Source organism: Phalacrocorax aristotelis, chromosome 7 (genome assembly GCF_949628215.1).
Source record: "Phalacrocorax aristotelis chromosome 7, bGulAri2.1, whole genome shotgun sequence".
Classification (NCBI taxonomy): domain Eukaryota; kingdom Metazoa; phylum Chordata; class Aves; order Suliformes; family Phalacrocoracidae; genus Phalacrocorax; species Phalacrocorax aristotelis.
This window is the reverse complement of record NC_134282.1, coordinates 41707943-41727460: the sequence shown is the minus strand read 5'-3', so window position 1 is coordinate 41727460 and position 19518 is coordinate 41707943. Positions and strand designations below refer to the sequence as shown.

The 19518-nt window shown below is 48.7% G+C and overlaps 1 long non-coding RNA gene across 6 annotated transcripts; it reads right to left on the bottom strand.

Moving 5' to 3' along the window:
• Positions 1-341: 341 nt before the first annotated feature.
• Positions 342-15855, bottom strand: LOC142060301 (uncharacterized). 6 transcript variants are annotated; one of them, XR_012661694.1, is made up of 5 exons: positions 9294-15855; positions 8259-8322; positions 6827-6901; positions 2483-2577; positions 342-1334 (listed from the first exon to the last, which is right to left on the bottom strand). It is a non-coding gene; the product is annotated as an uncharacterized LOC142060301 (long non-coding RNA). The 6 variants fall into 6 exon arrangements; XR_012661693.1 differs by lacking the exon at positions 9294-15855 and having other exon boundaries at positions 344-1334; positions 6827-6905; positions 8259-8656; XR_012661692.1 differs by lacking the exon at positions 9294-15855 and having other exon boundaries at positions 344-1334; positions 8259-8655.
• Positions 15856-19518: the final 3663 nt, after the last annotated feature.

The window sequence follows — 19518 nt, the reverse complement described above, 5'->3', positions numbered from 1 at the left end:
ATGTAATATGGTTTTAGTGTTTCCAGTAGAAATAGGTGTTCTAAATATAAATGATTTGTAGATAAAATAGGCTTATATAAAATGCTTTTACATTTATATAACCCTACACTGGCATTGCACCTGACACCTCCACCAGCCACGAGCCCGGCAGTGGGGGGAGTGTGCACAGTGCCAGAAGAGCCCGGTTCAGGTGCCAGCCTGCCAGGGCACAGGCTCAGGACTGTGCTGGTGTCTGCAGTCACAGGCCAAGCCCCATCCTGTCCCTAACCCACTAGCCAGTGCCCCTCCAGGGATGGTGCCTGCTGGAACAGGCATGCTTGGGTTGGCACTTCTCACGTTGAAGTCCCTTCCTGCTCCCTGCCAGGGGAGTCACTCACAGAACAAATCACAGGATACTTCTGTGGTGTCCCCATTAGTGTCAACCTCTGGGGTGGTGGGGACACCCCCAGTTTCTAGCAGCAGTGCCATGGTAGTGGTGATCATCCCAGAAATAGGGTCTTCTGAGCAGAAAACAATGGTTGCTACGTTACAACCTTTATATATGGGAAAGATGATACTTAGTCAAATCTTGCACAACAGCCTTCAGTGTATCACATCAACTGTTTGCTCTTAGGGGGAGGACTGATTACTAAGTATTTTTAGCTACCAATATGTGTACAACACATGCATAGAATTATGCATAAATATCTAGTGATATGAATAGACATGCATATCTTGTTTATACACACACATATATTTTCACATATATGAGAAACAAGAAACATTTTTCAGCTATGGTGTATTTTTACAACAGACCAATATGATTTATATCTCTCTGCCATTAACATTTCCATTCAAATAATGCGTTATTTATGACCATACCAGAGAAGCTTTTGACAACGTGGGAAGATGCTTTTTATTGTGAAGCCAGAACTGACAGCAGCCTCTATTATTTCTGGTGGGACTGTCAGTTCTCCAAGTAACATGACTTCATTTTTAATCCAGGTCTGTTGGAAAACATTTGGTCCATCCTGCTTTTGCCCGTCACAGAAGGCAAACTTGCCATAAAGAAATGGTACGTCTGACCTTTGAAAATGACTGTTGCCCTTTCTGTCTTAGTCTGTGCTCTATTTTTCATAAAAGTCTGTTTCTGTGGTGTGTTATGGGGGAAATGAGCCATTCATCTTTGTCTCTGCTGCCCTCACTTCTGCTGGGGGAGTCACTTCCTGCAGGCACATGGAGAACACTGGGTCAAGCAGCACTGGGGCATCTTCTAGAGCTGGACCTACAGCAATTCATGAGTCACTTCCGTTTTGGAGATCAACAGGTGTCTGTAGTACAAGTGCTTCTGACCCCTGAAAGTTATTAAATAAAGTCATGCACAGATAAAAAGCAAAAAAAAAAAAAAGACCTACAAAGTGGTCACAGAGTGTTTTATGCCTCTCAGCAGTGAGACCACCTTAACAGACCTGCCATAGAGGCTATGCTTGAGCCTTCAGATGCAGCAATGTAGCTGGGGTGCAGCAGCTTTTTATATTTAAATTAATGGCTGTCATAAGTACATGGAAGGATTTTGGGAGTTTAAATAGGAGGTGTCTATGTAAGGTACGGTTGTGTGAAGAAACAGAAAGAACATAGAGCATGAGCTCCAGAGATCGCCTTTTGCTCAGGAGACTGAGGAGACTGACAACATGGCTGTGTCGATGCAGCATTTCAGAACAGGCCTGCTGCCATGGCGGTCCCTCTCCTCTCCCTTTCCCTTTCCTCTCCCTCTTCCTCTCCCTCTCCATCTCCTCTCCTCTCAGGAGATATGAAGTGTTTTGGAGCTTCTGGGGGGGGTCCACAGACCTTTGTAGCCAAACAACCTTGACACAATATGCTTAAGCTCAGATTTTATTCACTCTTTTATCAGTTTTTGTCTCTGTAGTTTGAGTTTCACAGCCTGCCTCTGGCTTTTGGGCCTTTACCTCCCTGTATGGTCTGTTATTGCTGATGCACTGGTGCACCCCTGCTGTTGGAGGCCCTGAAGGCTCCTCAAAGCAAAGCTGAGTCTCTGCCCAGCTGCCTGCACAAAGATGCAATCCACTGGTAAAACTCGCCAGTCTAATTATAGTCCTCCACAGCACAACTTCACGCACATCCTTAGCTTACAGGAAGGGGCTTAGCATGCCTTATTCTTCTGGAGAGGGCTATAGATGGGGCTGAGGCTATGCTTTCTGTGCGGGATGGGTACCCTAACTTTTCTCCCCATGGCCCAGTGCAGGGTGAGCTGGCAGTGTCCTGGGGAAGGGCATGTATCACAGCGAGGCAGGGGCACGTGGCGCACAGTGGAGCTGGAGCATGCTGGTGGCACCAGATCAGAGAGGGAGGGTGAGCCCTCCTGTAACCCCCAGAAAGAAACCTCTCCTTGCCAGCACAGCTGTCTGGGTGCAGCCAAGAAATACCTATGGTCTCTGTGGCAGTTTGCTATAGGGAGTTCAGCAAATTGTCTCTTTCCTCCTACCTTCCCCTGGTTTAGCGCAGACAGGTCGGATGCTGCTGGAGCGGGCAAAGCAACAGGCTGTCATGAACACGGTGCTGAGCGCATGGAGTTTGTTCCTTCATGAATGAGGAAAGAAGATAGAGCAGCATAAGTCATTGCTATGGTAATGGACCACCTTCAATTTATGATACCTCTAGATTGGCATTGAAATATTCTCAGTGCAACCAAGGTAAAGTTATAATCTGAGAAATAAATATACTCCTGTGTATAATCAGGGCCACAGAGAAACTTTCTCTCCCTGCCAGATGATGTGCCAAAAGCAAGTCAGGAGCAAAACTCATTTTGCTCTTCATACAGTGAAGTGCTGGCTTCCAGGTAAGGCAGCAAAGCATGAAGAACTGATGACCCTTGGCACAAGTTCTTGGTGCTGGCATTGTTGTTTAAACGGAGGGCTCTGTGGTTTCCCACCTGCTGTGGCAGTCAGTAAGGCACTGCCACCCTTCTGCCAAATGCGGCAGGGCTGAAGACCGTGATAGAAAAACCCAGAGCTGCAGAGAGTGCCGTGAACCAGTTACACCCCTGAGGCTCCTTAGCGATGGTTTGATCTCAACAACAACAAAAAAGTATATTACATATATAATATATACCATTATATCTACATATATAAAATATAGCATTATATGTACTATAACTTTATATTATATATACACATGCATATACATGTATATATAAACTTATATAACATAAATATATATGTATAGACATGTTATTTATGTGTCTGTGTATATATACATACATGTATAACGTCTATTATACATATATGTATATGCATAAAACATATACATATATAACGTGTCTGTGTGTGTATGTATACTCATATATGTATATATAGAATCTATTCTCTGTGTGTATAATGTATCGAATAGGTGTATATATACATATATACGTGTATATATATGTACATAAATAATGTCTATATCTACATATATACGTATGTATAGAAAATATATAGATATACATATATAATGTGTCTGTGTGTATGTGTATATGTATACATATATATGTATGTGTATATAGAATCTATTATATATGTGTATATAGAACAATGTAGACAATGAGTCTATACATACATATATAATGTCTATATGTACATTTATGTATATTTATAAAAATATATACATATACAAGGTATCTATGTATATGTATATGTAATACACATCTATACATATGTATGCATATTTGCACACATATCTGAACATATATATCTGCACATATATATTTTGCTCTCTACAACTACCTGAAAGGAGGTTGTAGAGAGGGGGGGTGTCAGTCTCTTCTCCCTAGTAACAAGCAATAGGACGAGAGGAAATGGCCTCAGCTGCGCCAGGGGAAGTTTAGGTTGGGTATTAGGAAAAACACATTCACCGCAAGGGTTGTCAGGCATTGGAACAGGCTGCCCAGGGAGGTGGTGGAGTCTCCATCCCTGGAGGTATTTAAAAGAAGGGTAGACGTGGTGCTTGAGGATATGGTTTAGTGGTGGACTTGGCAGTGATAGGTTAGCGGTTGGACTTGATGATCTTAAGGGTCTTTTCCAACCTTAACGATTCTATGATTCTATATGTGTATGTATATATACATACACACACTGGAAGTGAAGCGTGCCTTGAGCAGAGCACTCGCAGGCTGTCAGCAGCGACCCAGGCAGTGGCACACGGCTCTTGTACTGCCAGTGCTTGATCTTTGAGGAGTTCAGCGATGCTGCTTAACCCTGGGCCTTTGCAATGCAAAGTGATTCCCAGTACCTTGATTCAACATAAACCTGCATTTACACTAATGACGCTTTCCTCCCATGCTTCCAGCTCGTGTGAGCACAGGCAGAAGCCACTGTGTTTTCGGCACCATGCTTGGGTAAGGTGCTGCAGAGCCCCAAGGGGTGATAGTGGCCACGTTTCCCCTGTCAAAATCAAGGGAATACAGTGTTATTTCCCACTTTACAGCCTTGACAGTTTAGCATCCCAGTATACAGCAGTACATAGCTGGTCTCTCTTCCGGAGGTAGCTGTCACTTTTCTCTCAGGACTTTTAAAATAAGGTTAAAAGGCAGCCTGAAATGTCCTTGCAATCATGTAGCAAGCTCTTTCCCTATTGCGACTTCCACTTCCACGTCATTAAGGAAGCTAAATTTCACTTACAGTGATAGGCCCAAAAAAACTAAGCTGTCACTGAAAACCCACCTCTTCCCCTTGTACTGTTTTGCTGTATTTCTGGGAAGATGGCAATTAAAATGCCACTTTATTTTTCCAGTAAGTTTGAAAAAACTAAATGCTAAGAAAGCTGCTAGAAGATTTTTGCTTATTTTTCCTATTTCAAAGCTGGGTGATAAGGCACTCAGCATGAAGATGTACATAAGGCTATGAGCCACGCTCACTAAAACTTAAGCCAACTTAAGCACCAACTCCTGGCAGCAGCCCGTTGCAAGCCTCAGCCCATGTGGGTCAGCACCATTTCTCCAGGCATCTCAGAGACTCTGCTAGAGGCCTAAGTTTGACCATTGGGTGAGCACTGCTGGGTGACAGCTCAGGTTACTTAGCACACTTTTCCTGCTGTGTTGTGTTAGCTTATTTTTACTGCTCCTTCCCAGCTTTCTTTCTATTCCATACCCCTGAACTACAAAGAAATGCTATGTATTTGCTGCAGAAAGGCAGGGTGCTAGAGGGAACATAGCTTGCAGCAGCACCTGTAGGACCGGTTTGAGGGCTTCTGTTAACAGCCTCCGTCAAGTACGCATGAAACCAAGGAAGGGGAAAACCTCTGCTGAGCTGGAGTCAGAAGATGTCATCCTACCCCTGCATGCACTAGTACCATCAGCGCTGCACTGCCTGCCTACCTCACTGACAATGTCAGAGGGGGCTGTCTGAAGGGTGCAGGAGGGATTTGCTCCCAGCCTCTGCAGTGCTGTGCTTGCAGCTAGGTAGGTAGCACAGGGCTGGTGACTAAACTCTGGCTTTAATGTCTAAAATGGCAGATCAGAAAAAGATATCATTTTACTAGCAAAAATAGTCAGAGGAGTATTTTTGCAGATACGAACCGAGCAGTTGCTTGGTGGCCAGGTAGCAAGTGGCTGGGAGAGGTCTGTGTGTTGCTATGGAGGGTGCTACTGAATTCATGCTCATGGAAAGCTGACAGCAACATTTCTGAGCTAGATAGACATCTCCGTGGAGAGGAAGGCAGCTGAAAACAGAGCTGACCCTTGTTAAGGGAGTAAATCCTATCTGGTTTTGCAAGAGGCATGACATGCATACTTCTGTTAAAGTAACAGCATAAAGCACCAAGAACAACCACTGGAAATTTGGCAACATCCGTTTTTCAGTGCTGAAAAGATGCCAGCCCACTCAGGCAATGTGGGATGATTTTAGGAGCTGAAAGACAAAAGATGGAATGGAGCAACACCCTTATGCTTTTTATCTGCTGTAGTGAGAGGCTGGCCACCATGCTCTTGTGCTTTGCTGCCATCAGGGCACTGGCCAGGCTCGGTCCCAGCACACCCAGCTCAGGCGCGAAGCATGTGGGATACGGTGCCTCCATTTGCAGATGATCTCTTCCTTGCCAAAAGGCACTGCTTGCCCTTGACCAGCTCAGCTTGCATTTCCATCAGCTCCTAACACAGCACCCGCACTGCAGGACTCCAGCCTTATCTGCTGACCTGAGTTTACTGAATAGCAGAAATTTAAACAGCTGAAAATGCAAAAAGAGCAACAACTTCAGCTCATGCTTGACTTTGGCTGATTTGGTAGTTTCTCCTGAAGGGTGAGCTGAGGGCTCCACTTCTGGAGCAGACTCCTTACTGACTTCCAGGAGCATCAGCACCAGCAGGGCTCGAAGGGCCCAGCCCTTTACCAGCTTTGCTGTGGGGGCATCTGGGGTGGGACCTCTACCCGCAGCAGGAGCCAGAGGTACAGGCTGGGCTGTATTCATGGGCCTCCTTCACTACATGACCTTCACCTCCCATTCTCTGAGGCATTACCTAAGGAATTTAGATAAATTAATCCTTTGGCACCATCAGTCTTCCACCATGAAGACTAATGAGTTATATTAAGATTAAATCCCATCAAGGACAACACCAATGTCTTTGCTACTCAGCACTTTTCAGGTCCTTCCCAAATCGCTACCGCAGTGCTGTGGTTCACACTGTTCAGGCTCAAGGGGCTCAGTGGCTGCTGAGCAGCCCTTGGGGCTGGACCCACGCTGAGCAAGAGGGAGGGCCAGAAGGCCTTGGGAGGCATCTTCCAACCTAAGTTTCCCTGCGGTGCTGTGATACCAAAAGCTTTCTCATTAAAATAACAACAAACTGAAAAAAAAAACCTACCCATGATAGATGAAGCTTGTCTTCTGTTGTTGTTTTTATGTATAACATGGTCACAAACAGCACTTTCTTCTGTACCTATCTTATCAGGAATAAAAGTGACAGAGAAAATGCATAAGAAAAGAGTAATTTTCTAGCAAAGTTGATGGCATAAATGAAAACCTGTGACTTGTGGGGCTTTTACTTGGACTTTCTCGTCTCTCCAGCTGAAGCCCCCGGGAGCTATAAGCTCAGCCACACTCACGACAGGCTGCAAGGCCAGAAGCACTCAAAATTCACAGTCACTTTTGAAATAGCAGCTGCATGAAAGCAGCTCTAAAAAGAAATGAAGACACAAACCTACATGACGCTGAAGCATCGCACAGCTGAACTGAAACCCTCGGTCTGAATCTGCCTCTTGAACTTTGGGAAGATGGTCTCAGGATTTGGGTGCAGACTTGTGCCTGAACTTTATGCCTCAGCCACCTCAAACATGCAGTTTAAACTGTTCAGTAATCTCTGATCTTTCAGGGTTAATGATCAGATGCAACTTTGAAGCAGCTGAACTTGTGAACCAGGATGTGTTGGGAAAGGCAGAGGCATGCAAAGATTAGTTGTTTCTCAGGAGAAGAGTGTTAGCTGAAGTGACAGGGAGGGTTTGTGTTTGGTGGGGATTTCACTAACACGGGGTCTGTGGCTCCACACATCCACAGCAGCCCCTGTGCTTCAGTGTACATGGGAGCTCAAGCAGCTTTTCCATGCTCGTATGGTGCTGTGAAATCAGCAGCAGGCATAAATCCATGGCTGCTGCGTTGTGCTATGTGGGGTTGGGGTTTTTTTTTAACCTTGTTTCAGTTCAGCTGAGATCAAACTCAATCGTTTATTACAATTTTTCTGCAAGGCAGCGCTTTTGTCACCTTGCAGCTGCTTACCCAAACCAACCTAAACGGTCACCTTGTGAACCATTTGGACACAGGTGGAGGGTGCCTTGCCTCAGACAGCCCAAAACTCAAGTCTGGGAGGAGGCAAGCAAGGGGCAGCTCTGCAATCCCCACTCCAGGCTGCGTGGCCATGCCAATACCCACTTCCGGTCTAATGCCGCTCTGCACCAGCTTGCTGCCAGGCTGCGGCTACAGCGTGCATGTCGTGGTCCAAGCCAGGACAACCCCCACTTTCCTTCTGGTTCTTTGTGCCCCTCATTCCTCCTAGGCACAGCAAATACTTCCCAAATTACTTCAGTTTTACACATTACTAGGATACTATCTGGGATGGAAGCCTAAGCAGAGCAACTCTAGTGGGATGCAAGATGTGTTTGTGTGAAAACGCATTTCTAAAAGAGATAAATTTTAAAATTGTGTGCTTCTCCAGAAGAAGGTATTTTCTTCTCCTTTCTCCATTACGTATTTTAAAGCTGAATTATATAAGGGTTTAAGTATTAATATTTTAAAAGCCATACCTGACCAGGTATCATGCCCATCCTGTTACCTCCACAACAAATCTAGATTTCACCATGAAGCAACCTGAACAAGAAAGGTAGCAGCTTTAGGGTTCAGAAAACACTCATATTCATTGAGATTGTTGTATTAAGCTTCTGTGTTGTCTTTCTGTTCCTTTCACGCCTTTCCTACAGTGCCAGGCATCCTACCGCCGCAACGCGACCGTAACTCTTTGGTCAGGCGTTGATCGTCTCCTCCCAAAATGAGGAGCTCGCGCTCAGCCTGGCCGTCGATGCCCTTGCACTTGGGCATTCCCCTCACCGCTCAAAAGCTGTTTAAAGGCAGAGCTTCCTCCCGATGAAGGGGTGCAAAGCCGCAGCCTCGCACAGGCAGGCGGGGACGGCAGGCGGCGCTGCGCGGCCGCGCTCCGGCGGCGCCTGCAGAGGTGCCGGCGCAAAGCCGGCAGCGACACCGCCCGGGCAGGAGCCGGGGGGCCCGGGCAGCGCGGGCCCAGCGCGCGGCTCCTCGGGACACCGCGGCGGCCCCGCGCGCGGCGCCGACAGGGCGCAGGCGGCGGGGCCCTCACGGCGCTGAGCACGCGCAAGGCTCGACTGTTAAACTGGTTCTTATACACATCCTTAATAGATATATACAAGAGTAATATATAAATCTATGTACATATGCATGTATTTGTAAGTTGAATAGTCTATACATCATATGCATACACGCATGTACACGTGTATATACGCGTATATATGTGTATATGCAAGTGTATGCGTGCACATGTATATAATTTATATACATACACATGTATGTGTGTATATACACACATATCTGTATGTATATGTATGTATATGCACGCGTATGCATATAATTTATATACACACGTGTATAAGTCTTTAGATGCACAGAGATGTATGTGTATATGCATGTGTATGTATAGAATTTATATACATATACGTCTATATGTGCAAGCGTGTGTGTATATGTATATACATTATGTTTGCATGCAAATATACATTGTTTCTACATACAGTTCATGCTATTTATTTCACCTGTCCAGGAAAAGCAGCCTGTGGAAGCGGGCTCCTGCTCTCTCACACCAGATGCACACCCCTGCAACCACCGCGGGGAGCCGGTGCCCTGCGACTGCCCGAGCCGAGCCGCCCGCGGAGAGGCTGCGCCAGGGGAGGGAGGGAGGCGGGGGCGGAGGGGAGGAGGGATGGAGGGACGGAGGGAGGCAAGGACGGAGGGATGGGTGGCGGCTGCAGCCTGAAGGAGGCCATAGTGCTGGAAAGCCCGATCCCAGGGAGGCTGGTTCCCACCCACGCCCGGGCAGCTCCGCCAAGAGTGGAGGTGTTTAAAGCCTTGTAATGCCTTCACTCAGCTGCTGCTTTGGCTGGCTGTGTAATACCAAACAAAATACGCTCCTCATTTAGTTATTCTCTGGTGTCACTGAGAAGTGAGCTGACATGGGTGACAGGTGGGAATGGAAATATGAGCCTAGCGTTCATTTAGAAACACTAATTGTGTCAGGACAGCGTTGGTTTGTTCCAGTCCTGTGTGGTGTGTGCATCCACACACCTAGTCAAGAGGCTTAGACACCCCAGCCACCGCAAACCCTGGCTCAGGCAGCAGGGTGAAGCCTGGCTTTGCCAAGACCAGCACCCCAGAAAGCTTCCTGCTGCAGCTTGCAAACCTGGGCAGGCTCTGTCCTGCAGGGCAAAGCAAAAATGCCAGCTTGTCATGCCTGCATGGATAGTGCCAAAGGCACCCAGGCAAAGCACTGTGGGCCTTTGGAAAATTAACTCCCTGTAAGTGGATAAGAAGATCTTTGAATGTGCAAAAAGAAAAAGGTGCAAATCTAAGAATTTGGGAGAGCGCAGGACCACCCCAGCCTCTGCCCAGCACCACGTCCTGGGCCGGAGTCAAGCTGGACATCCACTTAGAGGCTTCCTGCTACTGCAAGGTAAGCCTTTAAAGTGCAGCTTCCCTTCACCCATCATGATAAAACATACTTTTAAGTACAAAGCACAGCAGAACATCAAACTAGCCATTAGCAGTTGCATTTCCTACAGCCAACCTCTGACAATATCAGGTTTCTGCTGTTATCTCTTGTCTGGAAAGTCTAAAGACTCCCCTGTGAAGCCTGTCATCTGTTTTAGAAGCACAAGATCCCTGTACCCAATGTAAAACACTTATGTCCCACAGTCAGCCTTTAACACTTCAAAAAATTTCAGATCATCTGTGCAATATTGAACTTTTATGGAGTAAGGGGAGGGGAAATTCTTTTCCTTATGTTTTCCTTTTGGCATTACCAAAGCACTTTCATGTCCTGATTTTTTTGGAGTCACTTGACTACTGGTGCAAGCTGCACTGTATGTTCCCAGCCTATGACACAGCGTTTGAAGGTGGGGAGCTGTGGCCCTGTGTGCCTGCAGCACTGATGGCCCTGCGCTGGCCCTCAACACAGGTGCTCTGCCATTGCGGTGGTGGTGAGCTTGATCTGGGTAAATGTCCCTGCAGCATGCTGTAGGCATAAGCACAGCACTGCTCTAACGGGGCTGCAATTCATTATGGCACCTTGTGAAAGCCCTAATTTCTTGTGCACGTTACCTGGGCTTTTTTCTCCCCAGCACCAACCTGCCGCCCAGCCGCCCACAGAGCCCCTGCTGGCAGCTCACCCAGGAGGGCTCTGGGCACTGGAAAGGGCTGAGCTCCAGCTTGGCTCACAGCCAAAAACATGTGTTAAGCTCTAGTGAAAGGAATCTGCAGCGCTCCCCAATATTTCACACATGCCACCCTCCACCCCAGCTGCACCACAGCCCAGCAGCATACAAAAGTGGTCTGTCATGGGGACTGGTGCTGGTAAGCTGTGTGGTGCCTTTGGCTCGGGTCCTTCACGGAGGTAAATAGCCATCAGGACTTGTAATAATTATTAAACAAATTACATTAACCAGCAGCTTTGTTCTTGGGAGATACCCAGAGCCTCCCAGACTGCCTGCCTGCTAGCCTTATTCAGCCTCACCATTGTCCCATTGCAGATACAAGGCCTGGGACAGAACAAGTAATCAGGACACAAGGAGCTATTAGGATGGTAGGAGCTATCAGGGTGAAACACCGGCACTGGCAGTGGGGAGATAGTGGGTGCCCTACTTGCCTTGCCCCAGTGGGACAGGGTGACCCCAAGGGGGTGCTACTCACTTGATGGGACAGAGAGTGGAGAGGCTGCGCTGGGCTTCACAACCAGCTCCAGCTGTGCCTCTGCTCAGCAGGGCTTTGGTGGCAGCCTGGACTCTGCTCAGGAGCAGCCCCAGAGAGGCTCCCTGACATCCTCAGCTTTACTTCAGCCTATTTGCCTATGGGAACGCCACATCGTCTCTCGGCAAAAAGTTGTGTCACAGCCAGCAGCTAAGGCAGCAAGTACCCCGGCAGCAGTGGTTACCAACTGCTTTCACAGGCCAAGGCCAAGGACTCTGCAATGAAAAAAAAAAAATCCCAAAGCAGCAAACTAAGGTATCTCTGAGCAATAACCATGTGCCCCAGAGGAGCACTCAGCAGACCGGACACAGTGGAGACATTGTGCAGAGCTGTGCTGGTTTCATTCTGATCAGATGAGGATGAGGCTGTTTTTTGCAATTTGTGATAACAGCATTTTGCAAGCACGATGAAAATGTGTGGTAAACCCCAGGCGAACTGGGGCAGCCTGCACACACAAACTGTGCAACAAGGGTTTTTCGTAGAGTCAGGCTTTAACTCCCCCATGCCTGTACCCTGTGCCTCTGCAGCACAAGGCAAGCCCTGCCACCCACACCCAGCCATTGGCCACCTCCTGTGGCTGCCTTGCTTCCTCTGGGGCCTGCGCCTGGGTTTCAGCAGTGCTGCCTCGGAGGTGATCTGCGGTGCGGGTAGCCCCGGTCCCACAGGGGCATGACTGTGGCTCAAGCAGTGCGTAAAACGCTGCAGCCAGGTCAGCCGGGGGCAATGAGCCCCAGAAGAGCACCAGGCTGAACACAGCAAAGCAAAGGGCATGCTCACTAGCCAGGGAAGAGCCTCGCTAGAGGCTGCCCAAAGGCTTGCAGCAGGTGAGCAAAGCAGTAGAAAAAAAATCAATTTGCTTTGACAGAGTGTCCTTACTGCCTGTGAACTGGTTTATATTAATAAAATCATTACAGCAGGGTAGTGAACTGCTCATTTCTCCCATTAGTTTGCTTTGCTCAGAAGAACCCAACATTTATGTATCCTTTGCATCCACTTTCTTCACTCCTAAAATACAGCTTGCACCTGGACTAATTGAGGACATCCACACTGGCATGGTGAGCAGCTGTGTGTCCTGTCCTTGATCCAGCTGCCAAGAGAGTCATGCGAAAGAAGATCCCAGTATTTTGAAAGAGTAAGCAGGATAATGCAAGGGGCAAGTCACTACGACTCAGAGCCCAAGCACATGCTGATTAATTCAGTTCCCCTCCCTTAAATAGTTAATTTCTGCTAATCAAGAAAGGTTTGCAGAAAACAGATCTGGTCACGGTAACTTGCTGTGGTGCTGATACAGGATGCTCACATTCAGTACAACTCTTACTTGGTATTGCGTTTTCACTGAGAAACAGAATAATGCCAAAGGTTATATAGCAGATAATAACCATGGCAAAACCTGGCCCACACATAGGTCTGGAAAATCAGTTCTAAGTCATGAACCAGCATCAAGCAGACACTTGTCAGAGAAGAATTTTTTTCTTGCCTCTTTGAAATTTCACAGTTTTAATCAATGACCTGGATGAAACTACATAATTAACACAGAATCCAGGTCCCTGGTTCCAGAGCTGGGCCCACTGGACACACAGTAAATGTTTTGCTATGGAAAATATAAAAATCACAGGTAAAGCTAAGACAGACTCAGGGACAGGACATGGTGACTGGACCAGCCCTGGGCCTGATGGACCCTCATGGAGCTGGCAAGGCTCATCCAATTTATTAGCAAAGACCCCTGAGTGGCAACACCCCCAGTAGGGCCCCATATGAATGCTGCTGGGATGGTGTATCCTGGTTCTGGTGTTCATAACCCCAACCCACCAGAGAGCTTCAGTGATGGGAAGGGTGTGCAGCACAGGAGCTTCTCCGCTGCTCTGGGTGAGAAATGCAGTGTGAACACCTATGACCCACCAGGTCTGCTCCGGATCACTAGCCCTCGTGCGACATCCCCACTTGCCAGCAAGCCCACATGGCTATGAGCACGCAGGGGAATCCTTGTGCTGTGGAGGCAACAACACCACTCACTTCACTTTACAACACTTCACAAACAACAGTTGGCTGCTTCAAATGGACAACTACAGGTGGCTCCAGCAGAAATAGACCCCAAAACAGAACCAAAGAGTCTGTAAAATCTTTTATGGCAAGACCAGCTAAGACCAGTCAGGCACACAGACACTGAACTGAATTTTAAAGGAAATACTACGTTAGGGGGATCTTTTTCACAGTTGCACATACTTTTCAAAGCCCATGGTGAGGTTATTAGAGGCTCCCCTGGCAAGTGAGAAGCCACAAACCATGTAGAGCAAAAAGTACCTTGAAACCACCACCAAATCCATAAGAAAGCTTCTTGCCTGAAGGGTATCCACAGGCCCACAACAAACACACCAAAAATACCCTTTGGTGCGAGACTGTTAAACCATACTGGCCTCGGCATCCAGATGCCTGAGACATGGGCTACTGTAGTCTACTGCTCTCACGCAGTATTTTTTGCTAGTTATTAGCTAAATCAACTCTGAGACTTTCTTCCTCAAAACAGCTTCATTTATCCAGAGGAGCAAGGAGGCAAGAAAGCTCAGTTGCTACCTTAGCAAGACATTGGCAGCTTTGGATGTCCTTTCCCTCCCTTTGTGAAAAATACGGGTGACCAAAGCTGGCCAAGAAACTTGTGCTGTTCCTCAGTCTCAAGCCTCAGAAATAAATGCTCTTGGACTTCTTTTTTGTTTCATTTTTATCTCCCTGAGAAGTCTCTAGGACACTTTGGAGGCTTCAGATAAGATTATGGCCAGTTACGAAGAGAAGAAAGAGTTCGTCTCTTGGTATCTTTTTGGACAAACAATCTGGGGCAAACAAGGCTTCGCAACCTCCCTGGGCTTGCAGGGTTTAGGATCCCAATAATGCATCCTGATGCTGTAAACCCAAAATACAGCCCAGCCAGTTTTCTGGCCTGGCAGTATCTTTGCTCTAACTCCTTGTTCCTGCTGGCCGAACCCACACAGCTGATGCTTTTATAGCAATCCGTCCATGAAACGCTGTAGGGATGATGTGGTTTCCTCACGTTTTGTCCCCCTTTTTGGAGGTGTGAGTGGCCCTCAGCTGCGTTGTGCCCCGGCTGGGTCAGTGCTGGCTACAGCTGGTAGGGGCTATGTGTCCCCAACACGACTGATGCAAACCCTGCATGTCTCCTCTGTGACCCTTGTGCTTTGTGAAACCCTGACACAGCTGTTCACCAGCAGATTGGTGAATGGGCCCAGTTCCCTGGCCGAGAAGAAATATCCTCTACAGGGGAGCTGCTATTCCTGGCATCCCTCTTTATTTGCATTACTGTTGTTACAGCCCATGCCACGCACCTGGTGCCACTGAGGCTCTGCTAGACTGGAAGAAAAATGAAAAGAAGGTAAAAATCCTGTGCCCACACAACAAGATCTTTTTATAGGCAAGGGGATGAGGTTTTTACTCTCTTCCTATTTTCCACTTAGGGAGTAAACAGGAAAACCAACCTGGCCTGTTAGCTAATTTGGGAGCACACAGTGTCTCTCCATTTGCCTCCCTGTTGACGCTTCCCGCCCTCTCCTGGCCTGCTGTGGGCAGTAGGGCAGCACTAGGGCCAACACCCTGCATCCCCAAAGTGTCCCTTGGAGGGAGCCGACAGCCTTTGGCCGCTCCTGACCAGAGACGCAGACCCCACTGGGACTGTCACCAATTACACTCAGAGCCAGCATCAGGCGTGTGGGTCTAGTCAGCATCTGTGCTAACGGCAGGCAAAGCGAAAGGCGAGAGCATGAGCACTGCACTGCAGCCACTCGCAGGGTGAACATTTTCACCTTGGTTTGCCATTGGGAACATTTTCTCATGCCCTTCCTTTAGACCAGCATGCCCTGACACACTGGGAAGTGCACTCCGGCTCTGCTGCAGCGCAGGGGCTGCTCGGGACTAGGGTACTTCTGCCCGGGTGCTCTCAGGTGGTGCTGCCAGCCCAGGGGGGCCTGAGGCAGGGCTGCGGAGTTCAGGCTGGGGGAGCATGAGGACATGGGCTAAGTTCAATGTACACAGCTCCCTTGCCTCCTCAGCACATTCAAAACATCTTTACAGGTCCTGCCATAGAAGGGCTGGGAGGCAGCGCCTCTGAATGAGCTCCAGATGGCTTTACATGTCCCTGCACGCAGCTGAACAGGTTTGTGCACTGGCATCCACACAGTCTGAACTCAAACTATACCTGTGGACCTTCACCTGTGTTCATGTTTGTGCTGCCATACAATGACTACCGCAAAGAGGAACCCAGGCGTCTCTGGGAAGCAGAGTATGGCACCACCATACATCATCCTTCATTGCTCCACTTGGCCACACAGCTGGGTGATGAGCTACCCAACATCTGCCCCCCTCTCCCCCCTGCCCTGGGCATTGCCACCAAATCTGAAATTCCTCCCCCAAATCCATCCACATAGAACAGAGCTGAAGAAATGCCCACTGTGGTGGTATTTCTCCCTCCCACCTTGCTTGCTATCCCCGGTGAATGTGCTGCATTTAACCCTGTGCCGCTGCCTGTGCTTTCCATGCTCACCCACCCCGGGAGGGTGTGATGGATGCTTAGCCCCAGGAGGGTGACTGCTGTAACAAAGCAATTGCTCTTACAGCAAAACATTGCCTGCTTCATCACACTGCCCAAGAAAGAACACATCTTTGCCTTTAGTCATCAGCAACTGAAAGAGAGAAAAAAAAGGCAGTAGGGCTGGCAACAAGTGGAACCCAAACTGCAGTGAATTTTCAGGCCCTAAGCGATGTAGCAGGTCTCTGGCCCACTCAGTGAGATAGCCCGTGTAAAAGCAGTGAGCCCAGCAGAAGGAGCCTTGGTGGCAACATGATGACTTTAGTCATAGTCACAAGGTAAAACAGCCAGGAGGGGAAGTTTTCTCAAATACCAGATAGGAAAGTTGCATAACCACCACCCAGAGCCTTCAAGCAGGGCCTGATTTCCCCCTCCAAAATTAGGATGACTTCCCTATGCAGTTTCCAGCTACATATGTGGCACAGAGTGAACCAGGGGGTTGTGGTCCCTGTCCATGGGGTGGGCTGGGGCAGCGGGCTGGGGGAGGAGAAAGCCCACCCCACGACCACAGCTTGGCAGCCTCTGAGGAGTCCCACATGTTCACAGGGGTGGAAAAGCATTTCAAAAACCATCGCTTGCAAGGCTAATCAAAGCAAACAGCTTCAAAGCTCCTTTATTGAGAGATCACATGCTGCTAACCAAAGGGCTGAACCCGGGGGATGCCTCCTGCAGGGGCTGTGCCGCAATGCCTCCTGACGTGAGCCAGCACTCTCTTCTTGGACCACCTAGGACAGCAGCAGGAAAGCTTCAACAGGATTTGTCAACAAGACTACAATAAGGGTTTAGGTTTTGTTATTTCTGATCCCCTTCCAAAATGGACAGCAAAGGCAAGGCAAACAGAAGTTAGACATGAGTGCGAGAGCTCACTGCATACAAATGGGTATGTGCCCAGTGCAAGGACTTCCATGAGAGAGGCACTGGTACCCTGAGCAGTGGGAAGCAGACCGGATGCTGGAATTAAAAGGCTGCCTCGGTCAGTGTTGCGCATTCCCAGGCGCCTTTCATGTGTGCATGAATCACACACCCCACCCCACCCCCCCCCAAATCATTAATCACTGCAAAATCAATAAAAGCCACATAAGTTTTTCATGTATCAGTCATTAGTCTGACCTTGTGTCTATCTCTGTAGTGGCTACGAAATAAAAGCATTTCAGATCAAAGCAATCAGCACTAAATTTACCCTAGCAATAGTACCCAGTGGAGCCCACTGATTTACAGCCGATGTGCTCATACCAAGGTTGTTTTGGTTCCTGAGAGTCCTGGGCAGTTACAAAGCCCTTGTTGTCCCTTAGGGACATGAGCAGGCAGGAGGAGGGCACTCTAAAAGGATGTTCTTTGGGATTTGTTTATTTCCTTAAAAACAGGGACTGCTTTCTTGCCCAGGAGTAAGTGTCTACTCCCCACTCAAGGATGAGTGGATGCATCTCCTTCCCCAGGCACTCACACACAGAGTGATTGCACCCAGAGCTGCGCGTGAGCATGTTCCCCTCTCACAGCACATGCCCTGCCTGCCTCCCTCCACCCAAGCCTTCCATGCTCTGCTGCTGCAGAGCAAACACCTTGCACAGCAAAACCTGCTGGAGACACAACATCACTGGTAAGGGAAACCAGAAGGACCAGATTCATTCACCAGGGATGGGGCACAGTATACTCAGCCCTCTGCCAGCAGCCTTACCCTCTGCAGCCCTTGGACCATAGGCTGAACCCCCCTCCAGCCAATGCTCCTGCCAGCAGAGTCAGACTGCCTACATTTTATCTGAACGCATTTATCTATTTTGGGACTGAGACACCGAGAGCCTCCAGGCAGCACTGCCAACCAATTACCATCACTATCGATCACTTCTGCATTCAGCTTTCTGGGTCAGATCTGCTCTAGTTTTGTTAGGGGCAGGCAAAGGCCCAGCGAACTGGGAAATCGCAGGGCTCAGGGATGCCCGTGGGGCACAGAGGCAGGTCCAGAAAACCCAGACTCCTTCCAAATGCCCATGAGCTGGAGGCAGGTGTGCCACTCTCCTACATGGACCACTGATGACTGCACACCAACCCCCTCGTTAGCCCATCACAGTGCCCGTAACCATCTCTGGCTAATGCTCTTGCAGAGGCCACAGAAATATCTTCCTAAGGAAAGAGGATAGTTTGCTTTTTGGAATAAAATAATTGGTCTTTGCACTAAGCGGGTCAATGGGAGGGTGGGGTAGGACACTGCAAAGTAAAGGTCATGTAATAGCAGGAGACACACAACTTGGACCTAGTTTCAAGACTTCTCAAAACCTGAAGTCAGAAATAACTCTGCTTCCTAGAGACAGCTCTTTATTATGGATTGCTTTGGTTTTAATTTAAAATCGCCTCCTGTTCATGTTTCCCCAGCTTTGAGTCTAAGGACCCCATCAGATTTTAGCTACCCCTAGCTTCTTTCATGAATGCTGTGGTCCTGGCAAAGGTATCCACTTCTTGCTGCAAACACATCATTCAGCCACCTTCCCTGAAATGTTGAAGCCTACCTTCCTACCGCAGTCAAAACACCATTCACCACATCAAAGGCACCTAGCAGGCACCACCCCTTCATGCCCCCCTTCATGCTGGGGCGTCCTTTGGCTGCATCCCTCAGTCCCACCTCCTCCCCTCCCACTTGACACCAGTGTGCATTTTTACTGGCAACACCTCCACGCTCAGCCCCCTCTCGGCACCAAAATAGCTGTGGCCAGGCTGCGGCCAGGCTCGCTGCTCTTGCAGGCAGCACTTTTGTAACTCAGTTTGCACTGGCTGCCTCCCTCCAGCATGACATCCACCCCTTACGTTCCTTCTTGCAGTTATTTATTTCCAGGGGAGCTACAGCAGAGTTTTTCACCCTGTGTCAGGCTGACACACAGCGTGTCACATACAGGTGTAGTACCTTTGGCCTTGCCCAGAGCATCTCCCCTTCCATCATCCATCCTGGGACCAAGGGCATGGGTTGGGTCCAGCCACACATGACCCTGCAAACTTGCAACTCCCTCCCTGGACTGGCAGAGCCAGGAAACCATCAGGCTTTAGCCAGGAAAGTATGAGGCTTACACTCCTTCCTCCCAAAAGACCACAAAGTTTCTGAACGCTCCAGAGGACCTGGGGCTCAGCCTCTGCGGACCAGCTGGCTCAGCACACACCAACAGGCCCTGGGATGGAGTGCTCTGCAGCCGCTCATTGACACCACCAGCTGCCTGAAATATTATGGGGCCTGTTAGTTTCAAAGGAAACTACAAGCGCCTTTTTTCAACCTCTCTTCTCACTTTCTGAGTTATAGTTGCAGACATGGTCCTTGCCTTCCCATGCTCACTGGTCCCCACCCTGAGCCTGGGCATGCAGGGACCCCCTGAGGGACCCACCAGTGCACTGTGGCATGGCGCTGAAGGACACTGGCACAGTGCACAATTGCTCAGCAGTGCCGAAGG